Source organism: Notamacropus eugenii, chromosome 6 (genome assembly GCF_028372415.1).
Source record: "Notamacropus eugenii isolate mMacEug1 chromosome 6, mMacEug1.pri_v2, whole genome shotgun sequence".
Classification (NCBI taxonomy): domain Eukaryota; kingdom Metazoa; phylum Chordata; class Mammalia; order Diprotodontia; family Macropodidae; genus Notamacropus; species Notamacropus eugenii.
The window spans coordinates 136,039,372-136,058,104 of record NC_092877.1 but is presented as its reverse complement, the minus strand read 5'-3'; the positions used below and the strand labels follow the sequence as shown (position 1 = coordinate 136,058,104).

At 40.2% G+C, this 18,733-nt stretch overlaps 1 pseudogene; it reads right to left on the bottom strand.

Moving 5' to 3' along the window:
* Window positions 1–10,110: 10,110 nt before the first annotated feature.
* LOC140512147 (probable E3 ubiquitin-protein ligase TRIML1 pseudogene) lies at window positions 10,111–18,111 on the bottom strand (annotated as a pseudogene).
* Between the last annotated feature and the right edge of the window lie 622 nt (window positions 18,112–18,733).

Here is an 18,733-nt window from a genome sequence, read left to right as displayed (position 1 = left end):
GTTACTCCTGGATCAGTGTAATTTCCAGTTGGCTTTTCAGCCATCATACACCTCCCATGATGAACAGCATATGCAATTTACATCATATAGATGAGTAATTAATTGTGTACTGTTTTGTACTGCTCACTGTTGTATGACGGGTCATTCGTGTATCATTGGTCTTCCCAAATCTTTCCAAATAGTCTGTAAACCCATTGTGACTGGTCACTTTGCAGAGCCCTCCTTTACTTAAATCCACTTCACTTGCAAGCCATAGTATTACCTTTCTGTTATCATGGTCCTCTTAGAAAATGAAGGATAAACAGCAATCTGTGAGTAGAAATAGCTGCCCAACTGTGAACTTGTGGGAAACAAGCAAATTCTGTTTCCACAGTTCTGGGGTGGTCGATTTTGTGATCTACTACAGCTAGGTGATTGTCAGAAACTACTACACAAGCCTGATGAGCTGTTTGAGGGAAAGCCTATCAGAGAGGAAAACATGAAGTCAAATGTCCACGGGATGGTGGCCCAGGCAATTCAAAGTTCAGAATTCTATAAGAAGCCTGCCTTGTTCTGAACGTGTTGTAGTCTCAGGTGACTATACTGGAAACTACACATTCCAAAGGAACGTGGAAGTCTTTCCCTCCTCTGAACTCCATTTTAATAAATTTTCCTTGATACCTTTTTGTGCGTCAAGTGTGTCTCTAACAATATGGCATCCAATGTGGGGCATCTACTCACTGACTTGGACTAAGTGAGATAAAATGTATGGGAAGAGTGCTCCTGTAAAAAAATTGTTTTTTCCAGTCCCTGTAAGTTAGATATACTCTAGTTGAAGCATGTGACATCAGAACACATGCAGGGTGTTCAGATGAGTTGGGGAGCAAAATATGTCAGTGGAGGAGGTAACTCAGTATCCTCTGCAAGTATCACGTCATCCTGGGGACTTCCACTCTGAATCAGTCTACTGATGAAGTGGACATTCGGGCGTGTCAAACTCTTTGTTGGTCATATTCTTGCATGGAAGTGTCCTGGTTGGCCTAAAGCTAATGAGGGAACTTGGACAGAATCCCAGGAAGTAGAGAAATGATGAGGAGAACCCTGGGGATATTGAAAGGATACTATGCACTTCCAGGTCAAAAGGACTATTATTCCCAACAGTGACCAGCATCCTCCTAAGCCATCTGGTGATGGGATAGACAAATGACCTCTGGGTTGTTGTTTGTCCTGGAAGCTGGAGTTAGCTTATTAGGGAGGAATTTAATCCTTAAATTGGCTTAGAACCACAAGTTTTTGACCAGGTCTGAATTCAAATTCAAATTGATGTCCACGTTTTGTTAAATGTCTTGTCCGTGTGTTTGTGAAGTATTTCATATTTATGGTGTAAGGTTGTAAATACAGTCAGCCAGCAAGGTTTCCCCATTATCTTCCCCTTTTCCCACCCCCACCTGGAGCAGTTTCAGAGGAATGAGTGAGTTAGAAAAGAGAGAGAGAAGAGAAAGAAAAAAATCTTTCTTTCTGCATTCAAACTCTGGCCAAACTTTTTAATTTTTTCCCCTCAGATAGGGGTGAAGTTGATCATTCCCTACCTCTCCTAGGAGAATCTCTTCTATTAGCAAGGAAAAAACAGAGGAAGGAGTCTCAGACAGTATGCAGTGAAGGGTTGGATTGTGATTTGATGAGATCTCAAAGCTAAAGTCTGTACTTTAGGTTTGAATTGGGTCAATGTATCTGATACCAGACAGTATGTTTAAAATTGCAAGTTCACTTTGGAATTTCAGCGATTTGTTTCGGAGACATTGACTCTCTTCAGATTCTAAAGGATGAAGACAAGGAGAGTGAGTATTTAGGCAGTCAATTATTTAATCTTTTGAAACTATGAAGGCTTCTGCCTGGGGAGACTGGCAGCACCCTGTCAGCATCCTTAGGTCCCTACCTGAATCAAAAGCCTTATCTTAGAATACTGGCATCTTTTAAGCTAACCTGAGAACAGGTGTAATTTCAAAACTCTTGGTAGAAATTTATATGCCTTTCCTGGAGTATAGCCATGATATGAGTGGGATAGCAGAGTACCCATGTGCTCCAGGGCCCTGTTAGACAAATGGGACTAAAATTCTTTTGGGGTAAGAGACGAAGGTCCCAACTTAGAATAAGGTCTTTGCATATTACAAACACCAACTGAGTAAATACAATTTACTGAATCAAGTTACTGCACCTAAATCAGAGGCATCTTCAGTTTGAGGAAAAGAATTTCAGTCTAAGTTTCTTAGAGGCAGGTAACCTCTGGTAATATTTTGCATTGCTGGAAAAGTTAAATGTCTCTTTTTAAATTTGAATTAATTTCAAGAACATAAGTTGAATTTAGTATGTGGCCTTATCATACGTGTAACTCATTCTTTTATACTGAGCATGGTTAGAAAGGTATAGGGAAGCTTGGGAAGCAGATGTAAATCTATTAGAGCAATAACTTATGGTTTTAATGATAAATTTGATTGTATGATCATTATTTAATCAAGAACTGGAACAAATATAGAAAAGCATGGAAGCTACTTAAGAGTTGCTTCAAAAGATGTTCCTTGATCAATGTGAAATTATAGTCATATCTGAAACTGATTATTGGAGCTTTCTTTTTTAAGATTATATGGGACTATTAACTGACTGTTATTCTGAGTCTAACTCCAGGTATGGATAGCAAGAACACTGTCTGAGCCACTGATCCATGATGTCAGTGAGCCTGTGAGATGCTGGTATGAACTGCAAAGAGGTGATCTCATGGGAAGTTTGGGAGAATGGCTGTTCAGCCTGAGCTGAGGTAGAATTCTCCAGACTCAGTTTCCCCACTGACACCTGGCAGACTTTAAGCCTGGCTGAATGTCAGTTAACAATATACACTTGTCTGGAATTGACATGAAGTTAGGGAGATGTTGTTTCCCTGAAATGTCCCTACTCTTAGTGGCATTTTCCTATAACCAAAAGTTTTATAAGTATAATACCAGATCTATTAAATAAGAGATTGTTGGTAGGAGAACATCTGAGGTTAAGTCCCAAAATTAAACTGTTAGGCTTAGGATTCCAGACTAACAACAATAAGTTAGGATCCTTTAATTTTTAGTAATAGTATGGAGACAATCAGCTCAAGGGCCTGTGAGACTTGCATAGTCATTATTATTTTTGTCTCAGTTGGTTAACGTTAAAAGAAAAATTGTTTGTGGTCTATGTTGTAAATGCTTTAACAGAAGCATCACATGACCAGAGGTTGGAATTGTATTATGAGGTGATATGTTAAAAATTGATTATTTATCAATTAAAAATTATTATTTATTCTATTTATGTAAGTACAGGAGCCTGTTATTAATTCCGTAGTAAAATCTCATCTTACTGATGGGGGAAATGAATAGTGAATTAATGGAAAATTAATGTAAAATGTAAAAAAGCTGGGTTCTAATGTAAATTTCTTAAACATGACAATTGACCAAAGTTCTAATTTTGATTTTGTAAGAGTGATAAGAGTATAAAGCTTAGAAATGGTAATCGAAAATTGTGTCAAGGTCAGTTTTGTAGGAAAGTGATCATCTGGATTTCTACAAGAAGATAAAGGGAGGAAGATGCTGAGATGCTGTGGGGAAGACTGCTTGAATGAGCATCGAGACCGGAAAATTGCATCAGATGATGTTCCTCCCCAGGCTGCTGTATGAGATGGAACTTCTAAGTGGACAATTCATTGATTTACCTTTTTCTTTTGAATCTCTGTATCTGTACTTATAACAAAGGGACTGACTCCTAATTTGTCAATATGTCAGTCAACTTTGCACCCTTTCCATATTCACATAAAAGAGTGATAGATGAAGGGAAGAATTCATATGGGAAAGAAAGTGAGGAGGTATTTATTGACTGGATGTAGGTATGGAAACTGAAATTTTAATAAAGAGAAAATAGGGGGAGTTTGTAGGAAACAAAGAAGTTCTGTTTCCCCAGTTCTGGGTGGTCAGGTTTGTGACCTAATACTGTTAGATGAAGGTCAGAAACTACTAAGCAAGCCTGATGAACTATTTGAGGGAAAGCCTATCAGAGAGGAGAACATAAAGTCAAAAGGCCATGAGACAGTGGCCTAGGAGATGCAAAGTTTGGAATTCTATAAGAAGCCTACCTCACTCTGAATGTGTTGTAGTCTCAGATAGCCATGCTGGAAACTACCCATTCCTTCAAGGGAAGGAACGTAGAAGGCTCTGAACTCCATTTTAATAAATTTTCCTTGATACTTTTTCGTATGTCAAGTGCGTCTCTAAGAGGACCCCACTGGCCAGTTTCACCTGGGCAATGTAGCTCCTTCTGTCCTCCCCTCCTTTTCTCTCCCTCCTCTGCCTCTGTCCTCATAGGGTATCTTATCTGCAGGTGCTCTGCCAAACGAATATAAACTTCGATCACTGAAATCTCACAAGACATGTTGGTTTTTCCAGCCCAGATTTCTTTCTTCATAAATTTTTATTTACAAACAGTTTTACTGATACCTTTTATTCTTACACAATCATTTCTGAATGTGTCCCTCTTCACTGTATACTCACTCTCACCCCACTATTTATCTTTCCACCAAAGAGAAAGAAAATGAACAGGTAAAGCAAAATTAAATCAAACCACATGTGACAGCATATACCACATTCTACACTATAACTCCACAACATAACTCCTCTTCTTTCATCTGGAACTGGAACTCCTACCCCTGTAGCCCTGGTCTCTAACCTGTGAACTGTTCATGTTCAGTCATGTCCAAGTCTTCATGACCACATTTAGGGTTTTCTTGGTGAAGACACTAGAGTGGCTTGCCATTTCCTTCTCCAACTCATTTGACAGATGAGGCAACTGAGGCAAACAGGGTTAAGTGACTTGGCCAGAGTCACACAGCTAGTAAGTGGTAGAGGCCGGATTTGAACTCAAGAAGATGAGTCTTCCTTCTCCAGGACTAGTACGTTACTGTGCTACGTTGCTGCCCTTACCTTAGCTAGTCTCAGGTCAGCCATGCCACTTTTTAGCCATCTCCAGGCTACAGTGAAGCAGGAATACTGACTACCTTTCTGACTGTAGCTTTCTGTGTTGTCTTCTATGTAAGCTCCTTGAGGGTAGGAGCTGTTGTGCTTCCTTGTGCCAATAGTCTCAGCACTGAACCCAGGGACTGGTTCCTAGTGAATGTTTAATAAATGCTTATTCATTCCTGCATTCATTTATTCATTTGTGCATTCACTCAGTGCTACATGTCTCCAAGGAAAATGGAAAAACACATTTTCTTATCTCTTGTTTGGGGCCAACACTGGTCATTATATTTTCACTGGATGGGAACTCTTTTATTAGAACTCCCTATCTCTTTCTATCTCTCAATTTCCTATTATCTTAAATATAGATTAAAACAGTGATTTGTATATAGTAGGTATGTGTTTGTTGAATGAATAAGTGAATAATCTTGTATGAGGCTAATTAAGTGTATTGGCCATATTGGATGAGGGTGATTTGTATGAATATTAGTACTTTAGCTTTATGTATAGGCAATTAATAGCCAGGATACAGACAGCAATCCTCCAATTCCAAATAAAACACTTTTTTTTATTTTATTTTTCAATCAATGAAAGTTTGTCTCCTCTCTCTGCCACCTCTTTCTCTCTACCCCATCCCCAACCAGAGCAAACATGACCAACCACCCCCTTGTGAAAATATAGTTGAACTTAACAAATTCCTGAATTGTCAGGTGGGGAGCGAGAAGAATGCCTTTCTCTACATTAAATCTATCCCTTTCTCTCTGGAGGTTTTTGTTGTGTTCGTCCTTCATTGCCAAAGAAGACCATGCCATCAGAGAAATGACGACATGACTTGCACTTGACTTTGCTTTGATTGGGGGAGGGCTGTGCAGGTCACCAGCCTCATTTCTCCTCCAGAACCATCTGAATTTAGTGAGCAGATATTCATCAGGATGACTGGAGATGACCCAGGATGCTCTGGGAGACCTTGGCCCCTTTAGGCCAAGGTCTATTCAGGTATTCACTTAGTGTGAGGTAATGTCCATTCAGTGAACAGGCCTGTTTAAGAAGTAACCAAGGGATGGCCCCTTTAATGAGGCAAAGAAAAATAAAGGCATCAGGCTGGGAGAGAAACAGCAAGAGTTACTGTTGATAATCACTCTGAAGCCAGGAGGGTCCAGACTACTTATCAACTGGTGAATGTCTCTTATTTTTGTTTTTGTTTTTGTTTTTTACTAATTTGGAGCAGTTCTCTCTATATTTAAGAAATGTGACCTTTATCAGAGAAACTTGCTGCAAAAATTTTCCCGTAGTTTCTTGTTTTCATTCTGATTTTGGTTCATTAGTTTCATTTCTGCAAAAGCTTTTTTAATGTAAGTAATAAAAATTATCTTTAGCATGAATAGCATATTCCATGATGTGTCCTCTGGCAAAATTGTGGCTGGTCATTAATAGGCTAAGTCTTTTAAAGCTGTTTGTCTCTACAATACGGTCATTGTGTAAATGGCTCTGTTGCTTATACTTACTTTGCAGCAGTTTATAAAAATCCGCCCAAGTTTTCTTAAAACTTTATCAATTCTGATAGCATAATAGTATTATATCCCATCAGTATGTCTTCAATTTTCAATCCATTCTCTAAGTGGTGGACACTTCCTTGGTTTCCAATTCTTTGCCACCATCCAAAGAACCACTGTAAATATTTTTGTACCGTTGGGGTTCTTTTTCTCTTTCTTTGATCTCGTTGGGGTAAGGACCTAGCAGAGCTCTCCCTGACTCAAAGGCTATGCAACATTAAATAGATTTGGAGGCATAGTTCCAAATGGGTTTCCAGAATGCCTGGGCCAGTCCATAGCATTCTTTACAAGAAGTAAGTGATAATAATGGACAGAATTTCCCAACAACTGACCTCACAGACATCCTAGTTTGATCCTTACCTGAACATCCCACCTCTAACCTTGCTACTTATGTGATCTTGGACCAATTACTTAATCTCCCTGAGTCTTAATGAATTGACTTATAAAAGGAGGGAGGCATATCACGAAGTCTGTGAGGGGCCTTCTAGCTCTAGTGAGACCAACCCATTATTGTAAGAGTCAGAGTTTGTTGGTGTTGGGTGGCATCAGTGCATGGGCAGTGCAAAGTGGGTATGCTTTGTGAGCATGCTTTGGGGGAATGCTTTGTGTTCAGAACCAAGGGACTGCCAGAAACCCCTTGGATTCACTAGGCATTTTATTTTTGGGTAATGTTTGGTTATTGCCCGATCAGAAACCTTTTACTGTTGTTAAATTTTTCCAGATCATACAAGTGGTCAGACTTACAGTTGAAGATGTGCTACAGATCTTGTGACTGACTTAAAAGTAGCATCCAGAAAGAAGTTGACTCTGCCCTTTATGGTTTTTGGCTCCTTCACCTAATTGTCTTGTATTAGGATTTTGATAACCTCCTTTCAGAAGGCCAGGAAATCTAAAATCTTCCTGATCCCTTTCTCTGGGTGTTCAGTTCCTTGGTTGCAGCCAGTCTGGATTCCCCTTTCAGTCACTCAGTTTCTCCCATTCTTATCCTTCTGTCCAGCATTTCTCTTGCCAATACCTATGGCTCTCTGCTGAAGGTCAAGGCCGTGAACATAGACAGAGCCACTATGGGCCTAGTGATCAATCATACATCCATGCTGAGGTGCTTATTCTCCCACACATCTCTGCTTTCAAGAAGAGCCATTCTCAGATGCTTCTACCCCTCTTGAAAGGGAGTGTTTTATTTGGATCACAGACTTTGACCTGAAACAACCTTAGAAACTGATTTACTCAAGGATTCTTTACATTTTTTGTGTCCTGGTTCCCTTAGACAGTCTGGTGAAGCCTATGCACCCCAGATCCAGTTAATAATTTTTTCTTTTTTTAAAAAAATTATTTTATTTGTTTTCAGTGTTCCACAATCACTTTCATATACCTTAGATTTTTTTCCACTCCCTCCCCCTCATTCCGCTCTTCCTCCCCGCTCCCTCCCTGAGAAGGCATACAATCTTATATATGTTCTACACGTACATTCCTATTAAATGCATGTTGCAAAGAAGGATTAAAATAAATGGGAGAAACAATAAAATGAAACAAAACAAAACATACAAAAGAAAATGGTCTATTTGTATCTGCGATCCAATTCTCTAGTTTTTTCTAGGGATGAGGAAGGCATTTTGCCTCGAGTCCTTTGGAAATTTTTTAAGTCCATGCATTTCAATGAAGTACTAAGTCTACCAGAAAAATTCCTTTCACGCTGTGGTTCTTGCTGTGTACAAAGTTCTCCTGGTTCTGCTCCTTTCACTCAGCATCAGTTCATATAAGTCTTTCCAGGTTTCCCTGAAATCTTCCTGTTCATTGTTTCTCATAGCAAAATAGTATTCCATTACATTCATATAGCACAACTTGTTCAGCCATTCCCCAATTGATTGGCATCCCCCTGATTTCCAATTTTTGGCCACCACAAAGAGAGCTGCTATAAATATTTTTGTACATGTGAGTTCCTTTCCCATTTCTATGATCTCTTTGGGATACGGTCCTAGAAGCAATATTGCTGGGTCAAAGGGTATGCATATTTTTGAAGCCCTTTGGGCATAGTTCCAAATTGCTCTCCAGAATGGTTGGATCAGCTCACAGCTCCACCAACAATGAATTAGTGATCCAACTCTCCCACATCTTCTCCAACATTTATCATCATACTGTTTTGTCATATTAGCCAATCTGATAGGTGTGATGCGGTGCCTCAGAGTTGTTTTGATTTGCATCTCTCTAATCTATAGTGATTTAGAGTGTTTTTTCATATGATTATATTTAGCTTTAATTTCTTCTTCTGAAAACTGCCTGTTCATATCCTTTGACCATTTATCAATTTATCAATTGGGGAATGACTTGTAGTCTTGTACATTTGATTCAGTTCTAAAAATATTTTAGAAATGAGGGAGGGAAGACTGAGGGAGGTGGTGGTCAAAAATTAAAACTCTATTGTGGAGGGGAAGGGAGAACTAAAAGCATAAATGGGGGGAAAATGGATGGAAAGAAAGACAGATAGTAATCATAACTGTGAATGTGAATGGGATGAAGTCTCCCATAAAACAGAGACAGAGAGCAGAATGGATTAAAAAACATAATCCAACAATATGTTGTTTACAAGAAACACATTTGAAATGGGGGCATATACACAAAGGTAAAAGGCTGGAGCAGAATATATTGTGCCTCAGTTGATGTAAAAAAAGCAGGAGTAGCAATCCTAATCTCAGACAAAGCAAAAACAGAAATAGATCTAATCGAAAGAGATAAGGAAGGAAATTATATCCTGTTAAAAGGTACCATAGACAATGAAGCAATTTCATTACTAAACATATATGCTCCAAGTGGGATAGCATCCAAGTTTTTAGAGAAGTTAAGGGAGTTACAGAAAGAAATAATCAGCAAAACTATAGTGGTGGGGGACCTCAACCTTCCCCTCTCTGAACTTGATAAATCTAATCTCAAAATAAACAAGAAAGAAGTTAAGGAGGTGAATAAAGCTCTGGACAAGGTAGATATGATAGATTTCTGGAGAAAACTGAATGGGAATAAGAAGGAACATACCTTTTTCTCAGTAGTACATGGCACATATACAAAAATTGATCATGTCCTAGGCCATAAAACCCTCACAATTCAGGGTAAAAAGGCACAGATAGTCAATGCATCCTTCTCAAATCATAATGCAATAAAAATTATATGTAATCAAAGACCATGGAAATATAAACCAAAAATTAATTATACAGTTTCTAATTAACCCAAAGAATGAGTAGGTTAAACAACAGATTATACAATCAACAACTTCATTCAAGAGAATGACAATAATGAGACAACCTATCAAAATTTATGGGATACTGCAAAGTTCTTAGGGGAAGTTTCATATCCTTGAATGCCTACATGAATAAAATAGAGAAAGAGGAAATCAATGAATTGGGCATGCAGCTGAAAAAGTTAGAGAAAGAACAAATTGAAAATCCCCAAGTAAATACCCAATTAGAAATAATGAAAACCGAAGGAGAGATTAATAAAATTAAAATTAAGAAAACTATTGAACTAATAAATAAAATTAAGAGTTGGTTTTATGAAAAACCAATAAAATTGATAAATCTTTGGTCAATTTGATTTAAAAAAAGAAAGAAAAAACCAAATTACCAATATCAAAAATGAAAAGGGTGAACTCACCTCCATTGAGGAAGAAATTAAAACAATGATTAGAAATTACTTTGCCCAACTGTATGCACATAAATTAGACAATCCAAATGAGATGGATGATTATTTTAAAAAATATAAATTGCCCAGATTAACAGAAGAAGAAGTTGAGTACTTAAATAACCCCATCTCAGAAAAGGAAATTGAACAAGCCATCAATGGACTGCCTAGGAAAAATTCTCCATGGCCAGATGAATTTACAAGTGAATTCTATCAAACCTATAAAAAACAGTTAGTTCCAATACTATATAGATTATTTGGGAAAATTGCCAAAGAAGGAGTCCTACCAAATACTTTTTATGATACAAATATGGTTCTGATACCTAAACCAAGAGGAACCAAAAGAGAGAAAGAAAATTATGGACCAATTTCTCTAATGAATATAGGTGCAAAAATTTTAAATAAGATATTAGCAAAAAGAGTACAGCAACTTATCGTGAGAATAATACATTATGGTCAGGTAGGATTTATACCAAGAATGCAGGGCTAGTTCAATATTAGAAAAACTATTAGCATTATTGATCATATCAACCACAAAACTAACAGAAACCACATGATTATCTCAATAGATGCAGAAAAAGCTCTTGACAAAATACAACACCCATTCCTATTGGAAACACTGGAAAGCATAGGAATAAATGGAAATTTCCATAAAATAATAAACAATATCTACCTAAAACTATCAGCCAGTATTATATGCAATGGGGATAAGCTAGATGCATTTCCAATAAGACCAGGAGTGAAACAAGGATGTCCATTATCCCCATTGTTATTCAATATGGTATTAGAAATGCTAGCTATAGCAATAAGAGAAGAAAAATAAATTGAAGGAATTAGAACAGGCAAAGAAGAAACTAAGTTATCATTCCTTGCAGATATGATGATATACTTAGAGAATCCCAGAGAATCAAGTAAAAATATTCTTGAAATAATAAACAACTTTGGCAAATTTGCAGGTTACAAAATAAAGTCACATAAATCATCTGCATTTCTATATATTACCAACAAAGTCTGGCAATAATTTTAAATAACTGAAGGAGCAGTTAGTGGAAATGAAAATGCCTTGAACAAACTCCAAGTTCACAAACCTCTTGAAATCTATTCACTGACTTTGGGAGTCTAGGACTTCAGAATAAGAACTTCTGGATTATTCCAGCCCTGGAATTACAGTCAAAAGAAAACTGAGGGGGGCAGAGCCAAGATGGTGGAGTAGAAAGATGCATATACACTAGCTCCGAACCCACAGCCCATAGAATATCTGTAAAAAAGAACTCCCAGCGAATTCTGGAGCAGCAGAGGCCACAGAACGGTGGAGCGGAGGAGATTTCTGTTCCAGAGAGCCCTGCAAACCTCTCACAAAAGGTCCTTCATGCTGCGGACCCGCAGCCAGCCAAGCCCAGCCCTGCCTCAGCCATGTGGTGCCAAGAGGAGCGGATCCGAGCGGGCTTCAGGGACGGAATCTCCAGCGGCCACACGGGTCCCTCCACAAGTGACGGGGTTGGTGAGAGGGTCTCTTTGGCATGTTGAGAGGGGAGTGGGGTGCCCCCATAACTCAGGCCCCCTCGGGAGGCAGCAGCAGAGGCGGGAGCAGATCGGGGATCCCCAAACAGGCAGGAGCTCGGATCCATTGTTGAAGGTCTCTGCATAAACCTCCTGAGGGAACTGAGCCCGTGAGGTGGCCCTGCCCCGACCCAAGCAGCTGAACTTGATCTCACACTGACTAGCAGCCCCGCCCCTGCCCAAAGCCCTGAGGCTGGGAAGCAGCAATTGAATCTCAGACCCCAAGCACTGGCTGGGCAGATCTGGAGGCTAAGTGGGTGTGAAGAGAATATTCAGAAGGCAAGTCACTGGCTGGGAAAATGCCTAGAAAAGGGAAAACAAATAAGACTATAGAAGGTTACTTTCTTGGTGAACAGGCATTTCCTCCCTTCCTTTCTGATGAGGAAGAACAATGCTTACCATCAGGCAAAGACACAGAAGTCAAGGCTTCTGTATCCCAGCCCATTCAATGGGCTCAGGCCATAGAAGAGCTCAAAAAGGATTTTGAAAATCAAGTTAGAGAGGTGGAGGAAAAACTGGGAAGACAAATGAGAGACATGCAGGTAAAGCATGAACAGCAGGTCAGCACCCTGCTAAAGGAGACCCAAAAAAATGCTGAAGAAAATAACACCTTGAAAAATAGGCAAAAGAAAACTGAGGCTCTGACAACTGAATGACTTGCCCACAGTAGGTCAGATAGAAAACAGTGAAGATGGGGTGTAAGCCCAGATTCTAGACTCCAAGTCCAGTTGTGGAAGTCACACAATTGTGAAAAAAATATACCTGACATTTTTCCTAAGTAATAAAGAAGGGTCCCCAGTATAAAGAGGGTTTTCATGACCCTAGAGAGATTTACTCAACTCAAGGGATTACAGAGTGTTAGCACTGGGAGAGAACCAGTAACAGCATGATTAACCATCTAAAGCTAGGTTCTATCACAAATCTCTTGTGCACTTGGATAGCGGTAAAATACATTATTAGCTACACTGACCTCTAATTCAATAACTTCAGTTATTTTAAAATTTGATCCTGAAAAAGAATCCATACTGTTTACAAGGATACCAAAGGGGTCCTTTCAAAGAAGAGGTTAGGAGCCCCTCCCCAGATCCTACCACTTTCACTATTCAGCCCCCCAACACTTTCTTTTTCCAATCCTCAGGGAACCCCTCTGGCCTCCTCTTTCCAATCAAAGAATGTTATCACTTCTGGATAGAAAAGGACAGAATAGAATACAAAGCATCATCAACTGCAGAAAGTTTTGCCTGAAAGGACTTTAGAGATAATCTAGTGCAGTGCTGGGGAAAAAGCAGCCTTCAGGGCACACGGGGTCTTCTAGGTCCTCTGGGGCAGCCTTTTGACAGAGTCCAAGTTGGACAGAAAAAAATTCTTTTTTAAGGGTATTTGTTGTGTGGAGTTTGGATTCAGTCCAAGGGCTGCACTTGAGGACCTAGAGGGCCACATGTTTAATAAATGCTTATTCATTCATACATTCCTTTATTCATTTGTTCATTCACTCATGAATGTCTCCTTTGCAAGTGGAAAGCTGCATTTTCTCATCTCTTGTTTGGAGCCAAGACCGGGCATAATTTTTTTACCTGGAAATGAACTCTTTTCTCAGAACTCCCTATCTCTTTCTATCTCTCAGTTCCCTATGATATATGGATAATACCAATGATTTGCAAGTAGTAGGTATATTATCCATGTTTGTTGAATGAATGAGTGAAAAATACTGCAGGATGCTAATTAAGTGTATAGGCTACACTGGATCAGATTGACTTATTTGAATTTTCATACTTCAAGTACATGTATAGGCAATAAATAGCCAGGAAACAAACGGAACTCCTCCAATTCCAAATGAAGCTCTCTCTTTTTCTAATTAAAATTAATTTTTTCAGTCAATGAAAGTTTGCTTCCTCTCTCCCACCTCCTTCTTTTCACTCCATCCCCAACCACTGAAACAAGGAAAACAAACCCCTTATTAAAACTTATATAGTTGAACTAAACAAATTCTTGAATTGTCTGGTGTGGGGGAAAAAAGGCCTTAATCTACAGTGAGTCTATCACTTTTCTGTCTGGAGGTGGATAGCATATTTCATCATGTGTCCCCTGGAGGAATTATGGCTGATCATTACTAGTCTAAGTCTTTTAAAGTCGTTTGTCTTTGCGATATTGGTATTGTGTAAATGGTTCTCCTGGTCATGCTCACTTCAGTCTGCACCAGTTTACACAAAACATCCCTTGTTTCCTTAAAACATTATCTTTAATAATATTCCATTCCATCAATATGTCTTAAGTTTTCAAGCCATTCCCCAGATGGTGGACACATCCTTGGTTTCCAATTCTTACCACCACCAAAAGAGCCACTAGAAATGTTTTTGTACTTATGGGGTCCTTTCCCTCTTTCTTTGATCCCCTTGGGCTATAGACTTAATAGAGCTCTTTCTGGGTCAAAGGCTTTTGCACAATTCAATAGCTTTGGAGGCTTAGTTCCAAATGGCTTTCCAGAATGGCTGGACCAGTCCATAGCATTCTTTCCAAAAAGTAAGTGACAATAATGAACAGAATTTCAGGACAAGTGACTTAACAGAGACCCTAGTTTGATCCTTATCTGAACATCCCGCCCCTCAGCTCTATACTTAGGTGAGCCTTCACCAATTACTTAATCTCCCTGGATGTTATTGCATTTCCCTGTAAAAGGAGGGAGCCATACCATGAGGTCTCCGAGGGGCTTTCTAGCTCTAGAGAGACCAAGGCACTACCCTAAGAACCAGGGTTTGTTGGTGGTGGGTGGCCTCAGAGCATGGGCAGTGCATAGTGGGCATGCTTTGTGAGCAAACTTTGTGGACATGCTTTATGTTCAGAATCAAGGGGCTTCCAGAAACACTTTTGATTCATTAGGCATTTTATTTTTAGTTAATGTTTGCTCATTGCCTGGTCAGAAACCTTTTACTATTGCTAAATTTTTCGAGACCTACAGTTGAAGATGTGGGGGATCTCATGACTGACATAAATGTAGCATTCAGAAAGAAGTGGACTCTGCCCTTTATGATTTTTGGCTCCTTCACCTTCTTACCCCGAATTAGGATTCTGACTCCCGCCTTTCTGAAGACCAGGAAATCTGAAATCCTCCTGGTTCCTTTTTCTGGGTGTCCAGTTCCTAGGTTGCTGCCAGCCTCGAGTCCTCTTGCACTCATGCAGTTTCTCCCCTTCACATACTGTTGGCCATCGTTCCTCACGTTTATTCCATTGGCTCTCTTTCAAAGGTCAGGGCACTCTGGGGTCAATGAACAATGCGACATGCTGGCTGAGGTGCTTGTTCTCCCCCACATCCCTGCTTGCAAGATAAGCCATTCTCAGATGCTTCTACCCTCCTCTAGGAGAGTGTTTTACTTGGATCTTAGACAATGGACCTGGAACAACCTTAGAAACTGTTTTACTTAAGTATTCTTTACCATTTTTGTGTCCTGGTACAGTTTGACTGTCTGGTGAAGTCCATGGATTCCAGATCCAGTAAATATTTTTTAAAAAATTGAAGGCAATATAAATGTTCTTTTAGCTCTTAGTGGAAATAAAGATGCCTTCAAAAATATGCAAGTTCCCAGACCCCCTGAAGTCCATTCACTGATCCCCTGGGTGTCTGGGACTCCAGGTTAAGAACTCCTAGGTTAATCCAGCCCTGGAGTTGTAGTCAAAAGGATACTGAGGTTCTGACAACTGAGAAACTTGCCTACAGTAGCTCAGATAGAAAGCAGTGAAGCTGCCATGTAAGGCCAGACTCTAGACTCCCAAGTCCAGTTCCGGAAGTCACAAAATTGCAACAACAAAAAAAAAATCTGCCTGACATTTACCCTAAGGAATAAAGAAGTGTCCCCAGCAAAAAGGAGGCTTTCATGACCCCAGGGAGAGTTGCTCAACTCCAAGGATTATGGAATTATAGAGATGGGAGAGACACAGTGACATGATTAAACATCTCAGACTGGGCTCTGTTGGAGATTCATGCACTCAGATAGTAGAAAAAAATATATAACCTCAGTTTCACTGACCTCTAATGGAATAACTTCAGTTATTTAAAAATTTGATCCTGAAAAAGGATCCATAGGGTGGCTCCCAAAAGAGTCCATTCACAGAAGAGGTTAGGAGACCCTTCCCCAATCCTATCACGAACCAACTACTTTTCACTATTCAGCCCCCCGTCACTTTCTTTTTTCAATCCTCAGGTAACCTCATCTTTCAGATCAGAAATCACTATCACTTAAGAACACAATAGAATAGAATACAAGAGCATCATTAACTGGGGAAAGTTTTTCCAGAAAGGACCTCAGTGATCCTCTAGTGGAGGGTGAAGAATAAGCAGCCTCCAGCTCACACGAGGTCACCTTGGTCCTCTGGTGCATCCTTTCAACTGAGTCCAAGTTTGACAGAACAAATACTTTGATTAAGGGGATAAGGTTTCATGGGATGAATTTTTTTGGTTACTTAGTATAAATAAGATAGATTTTATTCTCATTGGTTGTTATAATCATATATCACATTATTGATCAACATGAGTTCCAATAAAGACAGTCGCATGCAGTGTTACGTTCAGTCACTTTTTATAGAGTCAGCCTTAGCCATCAGCATCACTGACAGCTTCCATGTTCCTTCAATTATTCCCCTGGGCAGATAATGAGTGATCCAGGGCTACTTTCTTGATTAGAACAGCAAAGAGAGAAGTAAGGGCAAATAGGCCTTTCAAAAGCTAAGTTGGAGAGACTGTAGACAAGAGATCTGTCTGTGACATCACAAAATGCTATGTGTCCCTTTTCATAATCAAGAAAAGTACTTACTATTGGAATAGATGTGCTGGACCAAAAGCCTGTTTGTGAACTCCAGAGGAAGAAACCATTTCCAGATGTGAAACCCACAAGGGTCCTTACATCTTCAGAGGAACAAGAGAGCTTCCCCTTTCTGCTGATTGACTCTTTACAGATGCCCAACTCCCACTCTGCCTTATCTCCCACCTGCACTTCCCAATAGTGTTTGCCTGAGGTGAAGGTCTGGGCCCCCAAAACAGCAAGGACACAGCCAAATCCCTCTGTGTTGTCAGGCAGGTCCTGAGGGACCCTTCCATACTGGACACTCTTCAGATCTCCAGACAGGATGAGATGAGGATTAGCTGATTCAGGATCAAGAGTTATATCCCTGTGGAAACTCCTGAGCATTTCTCTCAGGCCTGTGATGGGGACAGTGAGCCAGGTAGGGGAAGCAATCTTTGGGTGTGGAAGCATTGACTTCTCACTCCTTTTCAAAGTGGCTGCCAGGTCCTGGAGTATTTCCAAGGGCACCTTGTCCAAATTCTTGTCTACATCTAAAACCATTCGTTGCAGATTCTGGATTTGTTGGGGCAGCTTGGCCTTCCTCTCCTTCATTTTGACTCCGTAGTGTCTGGATTGCTTCTTCAGTCTTCACAAATATCGATATTCTTAATCCCATAAGAACTGGCGCATTTTCCCATATTCAGAAATAATGGAGTGTTTCAGAGTGACCTCATCCTCCTGAAGGCAGGTCATTTTTTCTGTCACTTTGTCCAAAGCCCTTTTAAATTCCTCTTCTTTTTTCTGTAAGGCAGTGCTAGTCTCCTGGAGCTTGTCTTTACCCTTTTCAGAGGCTGTTTCCAAGGGAAGCACTTGGTGATCCTTGTGCTCTGGGGCTGATGAACAGGAATCACAAAGGACTCTCTGGTCTTCCTCACAGAAGAACTTCTCTTTCTCCCCGTGTTGATCACAGTTAGTCAGGTTCATCATGCTCTGCAGCAAATGAGGTCTGAGCATTTTGCTTGTAATGGACAGATTCTGCAGGTTCCTGTTGGGCACCATGTCACTCTCTTTGATGATCCCTCGGCACTGTGGGCAGGTTAGGGTTTCATTAACTCCCTCTCTGCACTGGAGAAGACACACTGTACAAAAGTTATGGCCACACTTGACACACTTGACTGGGTCAGTGAAGTAGCCCAGAGGATCTGCTCCTCTTCATGCCACGTGGCCAAGGCAGGGCTGGGCTCTGCTCCAGGTCCAGTGTGTGATGGACCTTTCAGGTCAGTTTTTCAGGTCTCTCTGGAACAGAAATCTCCTCTGCTCTGTTGTTCTGTGGCTTCTGCTGCTCTAGAATTTGTTGCGTGTTCTTCTTTACAGGTATTTTATGGACTGTGGGTTCAGTGATAGCGTATGTGTATCTTTCTACTCTGCCATCTTGGCTCCTCCCCCTCCTTGATTTTTTTTTAAGAAACAGATTTATTCATGCCTTTTGTTCTTATGTAGTCCTTTCTGAATTTGCCTTTTTTCCCTGTATCCTCACTTTTACCCCACCATCTTTCCTTTTACCAAAGAGAAAAAAAGAATACACAAAGCAAACTTAATTCAAACCACATATGACAGCATATACCATATTTTGCACTATGGCTCTATAACAAAACTCTTCCCCTTCCACCTGGAACTTGAATTCCTACCCTGTAGTCTTGGGCTCTGACCTGTGAGCTGTTCATGTTCAGTCAGTTCAGTCATGTCCAAGTCTTCATGACCCCATTTGGGGTTTTCTTGGTGACTACATGTAATGTTAATTATATCTTCCCTGCCCATTAGTAGGCCTGAAGTACCTTTTGTTAATTTTCTAATGAGGCACTGATTCTCAAGGGTTATTGTGCTGGCTCTGAAAAGTGTACAAATACTCTGAGGTGGGGTGGAGCCAAGATGGAGCAGTAGAAAGACGCATATACTCTAGTGCTTCCCCCATAGCCCACAAAATACTTGTAAAAAAGACTCTCAACAAAGTCTAGAGCAGAGCAAAAGAGGTTTCCTGCCAAAGGTAACCTGGAAGGCTGACAGGAAAGGTCTATCCCATGGGATGCTGAGTGTAGCTGAGCCTAGCCTTGGCCACACGGCACTGGGAGGAACAGGACCTGAACAGACCTCCAGGCAGAGTTCCTAGCAAGGA